Below are 5,000 nucleotides of genomic sequence, written 5' to 3'. Positions count from 1 at the left end.
GTGAAAAAGAGCAAATACTTCAGAATAAAGGAGATAAAATGATGATAAGAGTAAAGAAAACAGGCAAGGAAGTAAGACACACTAGATAAAACGGAGATATGAGAGGAAGGGTAGAAAAGGGTGAAAGTGGGCAAGATTAAGGGTGAAGGGTGAAGGCAGGGTGGTCCAGGGTGACGTATCAGCAGTAAAACACTTTTGAGAGGTACTCTAAAACTTGGTCTGGAGAGGTAATGAATAGAAGCCAGAGATTTATGCTCCTCATTACTCCTCGTCTGTAAAACTTATGCTCTTACCACTCCACCTGCTCCCTCTTCTTACTCTCACTCCTCTCACTCTCTCCACCTCACACCTGCCTCACTTCCTTGATTATCGCACCTGTATACCTTTCCTCTCTCATTTACAACAGGTAAAAAACAAAGAACAGTGTGGGGTGCAATAAAAATACACTCATCTTATCTCTTCCTCTTTCCTCTTAATTTGCATGTATACTTAGTCTCTCTCTCTCTCTCTCTCTCTCTCTCTCTCTCTCTCTCTCTCTCTCTCTAAATAGTAACAGGTGAAAGAGGACAGGTGTAGTTTCTGGATGCAGTTTAGATACTTGTCCCTTCTCATAATATTCAGTTTTTACTCCTTTCTCTTCTAAGGCAAATAAAATCAGGCAGAAGAGATAAGGTGTTGTGTGAGCTTTACAATTTACTGTATAAATTTACATCTCTCCAGCATCTCTCTCTCTCTCTCTCTCTCTCTCTCTCTCTCTCTCTCTCTCTCTCTCTCTACATGTTTCCTCCTGTTCCTTAAAAACATTGGCAAATAAACAAAACAGGTAGAGTAATTAAGGTATAGTGCACGCTTTTAACCCTTTCAATACTGAGACGCATTTTTATCATGATGGTTCTGTATGATCAGACGATTTTATTTGCATTAGGAAGGGTCTATGGAAGTAAAAAAATCAATGGCCAAAGTCTTTACTGTTTTAATCCCCACATAAGTTTCTGAAGCTGTATAAAATCACCAAATAGTAACCAGAATGAATATGAAAACGCAGCATTGTACTGAAGAGGTTATATACACTCTAGACATTCTTTCATCAGCATCCCTCTCTCCTCGTAACTCTCTGACTGCGATATTGGTGCATCTTTCCTTAATCCCTTCAAAACTGAGGCGCATTTTTACTAAGAGCTTGGGTATGATTAGACGATTTCCTTTACATTAAGAAGGGATTATGGGGGTCAGAAGATTAATGGCCAGAATCTTTACTGTTTTAATCCCCACACGAGTTTCTGAGGCTGTATGAAATCACCAAATAGTAAAAATGAATAAGAAAACACGTCATGATACTGAAGGGTTTAATTACTTCCCTCCTGAACAGGTAGGAGAGTACAAATGCAGCGTAACTTTCCAAACACACCTGACATTCATACCTTCCCACTATCCCTCGTCCCTTAATCCACAACTGCCTACTCTCACCTATTCTTCTCACCTGTAGCCCTTCCCCTGTCCCTCACACTGCCTCACCCCCCCACCCCTTCTCAATCCCTCATAACTCGTGCCTCACATGTACTCCCATAAGCGCTGTAGCTAATTGTATAGTCACAGCGAGGTCATTTGTGGGAATTAATGGATCGTTAAATCTGAAAATCGCTTATAGATAAACTTGCTCGGATTAGAGGATAAAGGAATGGGCAGGAGGATTAGGGCGTTCTATTAGGGGTGTAAAAAGGCGGTAAAGAGGAGGCCACACTGCTCTGTTGACACCATGGTATAGGTTTCTTGTGCTATCGAGTGGTTGGAATGTACTAGGGAAGGCAGGAAGGATGTGTAGGTGAGAGGGAAAGTGGAAGAAAGAGAGAAATTGTGGAGGATGTATTGGAAGAAAAGGTGGATAGGAAATAGGAAAGTTGATGGATGAAAGGAAGAAAAAGAGGAAGGGAAATATAGGGAAGGAATGTGGGTGGATGTGTGGGTGGGTAGGAAGGAGAGTGGAAGAAAGGAATTGTGGAGGATGTACTGGAAAAAAAAGGGTGGATAGGAGGTAGGAAGGTTGGATGAGAGGAAGGAAAGGTTGAAGATATACTAGGAAAACTAAGGAAGGAAGGAATGGAAGGAAACAAGACAGTACAGATTTAAGAGGAAGGAAGAGAAGGAGGCAGGAAGAAAATATAAAAATGAGAGGAAAAAATGAAAACTGAGGGAGTTTGGGAATGATAGGAAAAATTGAAGGCAAGATAGAAAAAGGAAAGAAAAGAATGAAACAAAGAATTAAGTGATGTAAAGAAAACAAAATATAAAAATAACACCAAATAAGATGAAATAAAATGAATAACATCTGCATATATTTGTCAACACTTCAAAGAACACACATACAAAAAAATGATGGGAAAAAAATCAGGTCAAATAAGAGAAACAGGAAAGGAGGTCAGGTCACGGAGGGAGGAGGTCATAAAGAAACCAGAAATAAGGTCAATAATTGATCAGAGGAAGAGAAGGAAAGAGGAAAAAATATCAACTAGGGAAAAGGGGAATAAACTGAATAATAAATGGGAGAAAGGAAGAGATGGGTGATGGGGGAGAGTCATAAAGGGGGAATGGGATGAGGGGAGGAGGAAAGTGATTGGCTGAGGGAGAATGAGGTCAGCGAGGTCAAGGAAATTGGGGGGAAAAAAGTCTTAGGAGGAAAAAAGTCAAAATGGCGGTCCGGTTCTAGCCGAGGAGCGATTGGATAAAAATTCCTGCCGGTCTGTCCATAATAATCTGAGTCCGCTGAATTATTGATAAGTTGGCTGGTTTGAGTTCATTTCGTGCTTTTTCTCCCTTTTTCCCTTTGGGTTTTCACTTGCTTTCACTGGAGGAGGAGGAGAAGGAGGAGAAGGGAAAGGAGATGAGGCAGGAGGAAGAATAGGAGGAGGAAACCACATGCAGGTTCTTCATTTCTTTCTTCTTCTTTATTTTTCCTTCCTTTCCCTACAAGACGAAGAGAAGGAGGAGGAGAGAGACGAGGAGGAGGAAGGAAAGAATATGAATGAGGAAGAAGAAGAAACCATACAAAAATAGGTAAGTTTTCAGCAATTATTTTTTTTAATTTTCACTTTAGTCCACGAGAAAGAGGAGGAGGAAGAGGAGGAAGAAGAAGAAGAAGAGGATGAGAAGGATGAGGAAGAGGTGGAGGAATATGAGAAAGAAGAAGAAGAAGAAGAAGAGGAAACCACATAAAAGGAAACGATTCACAGGAGGAAAATAAAATACCCCAGATTTGCATGACGCAACTCTGAATGGGGTAAAAATTTTCACCCTAGATTTCCCTGACATTTGACAGTCTTCAGAATTGTAGTCGTAAAATGTATGAAGGAGAAGAAGAAGAAGAAGAAGAAGAAGAAGAAGAAGAAGAAGAAGAAGAAGAAGAAGAAGAAGAAGAAGAAGAAGAAGAAGAAGAAGAAGAAGAAGAAGAAGAAGAAGAAGAAGAAGAAGAAGAAGAAGAAGAAGAAGAAAGAAGAAGAAGAAGAAGAAGAAGAAGAAGAAGAAGAAGAAGAAGAAGAAGAAGAAGAAGAAGAAGAAGAAGAAGAAGAAGAAGAAGAAGAAGAAGAAGAAGAAGAAGAAGAAGAAGAAGAAGAAGAAGAAGAAGAAGAAGAAGAAGAAGAGAGAGAGAGAGAGAGAGAGAGAGAGAGAGAGAGAGAGAGAGAGAGAGAGAGAGAGAGAGAGAGAGAGAGAGAGAGAGAGAGAGAGAGAGAGAGAGAGAGAGAGAGAGAGAGAGAGAGAGAGAGAATTATGGAAAAGAAGAGAGAGAGAGGAAGAAAGTGATGAAATTAAGAGGAAGGAAAAAATAATACAAAGATAAAAAAAATGAAGAATGAGAAAATAAAAGAGAAGATGAAATGAAAAAGGAAAAAGAGAGAGAACACAAGAAAGTCTATAAAAGGAAGAATATAAGAGAAAAGAAGAAGGCAAGGAGGAGGAGAAGGAGAGAAGAGGGAGACCATAAAAGAAAGAGACGAGATGGAAGAATGGAGGAAGAGGAGAGAAAATTAGAAAAAAAAAAATTGGGAGGAGAGAAAGAAATGAGGAAAAGAGATAAAGAGAAAAAAAGATGAGAGAGAGAGAGAGAGAGAGAGAGAGAGAGAGAGAGAGAGAGAGAGAGAGAGAGAGAGAGAGAGAGAGAGAGAGAGAGAGAGAGAGAGAGAGAGAGAAAATAACAGCTGAAAGAACTGAAAAAAGATATGAAGAGAAAAAAATACAAAAAAAAAAACAAAAGAAAAGGAAACATGAGATGAAAATATAAAAGAAGACTAAAGAAAAGAAGATAAGGAGGAGGAGGAGGAGGAGGAGGAGGAGCTGGGAAAGAGGAGGAGGAAAGAATGAGAGGAGAGGAGGAGAGATTCACAAGGAGGGAAGGAGGAGAAGGAGAACAAGGTGGAGAACTGCAAGGTCACGTCTCTGGGAATATAGGTCAGGTGTTCTCCTTACCTGAGGCGACAAAGGACAGGTGAAATCAAAAGGTGTATTAATTAACGCACCTTTGCATCCCACTCCACCAAGATCACAGGAACACAAAGGATGAACAAGCAGCAGCAGATTTCTTGGCCCTTATGCAGGTTAATAGTACAGGTGAAGGCTTCCTCCCCGTCAACTATTAGGAGAAAAGTGTCAGGTGAGTGATAGAAATTAGTGGGTTTTTGTTTGTCTGTTTGTCTGTGTGTGTGTGTGTGTGTGTGTGTGTGTGTGTGTGTGTGTGTGTGTGTGTGTGTGTGTGTGTGTGTGTGTGTGTGTGTGTCTGTCTGTCTGTCTGTCTGTCTGTCTCTCTCTCTCTCTCTCTCTCTCTCTCTCTCTCTTTTGTTCAACATTCTTTTATTTGCATCAATTTTTCTTCCTCTTCCTCTCCTTTCCCTTCCTCCTCCTTCACTACTTCCTCCTCAATCTCCTGCAATTCCTCCTCCTCCTCCTCCTCCATCTCCACCTCCACCACCACCACCACCACCTCCTCCTCGCCAATACATTCAATACAGAAG

At 40.7% G+C, this 5,000-nt stretch overlaps 1 long non-coding RNA gene across 1 annotated transcript in view; it reads right to left on the bottom strand.

Moving 5' to 3' along the window:
• Nucleotides 1–5,000, bottom strand: part of LOC123510563 — an 18,710-nt gene that overhangs the window by 2,893 nt on the left and 10,817 nt on the right. The window contains exon 2 of the long non-coding RNA XR_006676548.1: nt 4,509–4,621. This is a non-coding gene — a long non-coding RNA (uncharacterized LOC123510563). The remainder of the gene's footprint in view (nt 1–4,508; nt 4,622–5,000) is intronic.

The sequence above is a fragment of the Portunus trituberculatus genome, chromosome 29 (assembly GCF_017591435.1).
Source record: "Portunus trituberculatus isolate SZX2019 chromosome 29, ASM1759143v1, whole genome shotgun sequence".
Lineage (NCBI taxonomy): Eukaryota > Metazoa > Arthropoda > Malacostraca > Decapoda > Portunidae > Portunus > Portunus trituberculatus.
The sequence above is the reverse complement of the archived record's forward strand: the minus strand, read 5'-3'. Positions and strand labels throughout refer to the sequence as shown.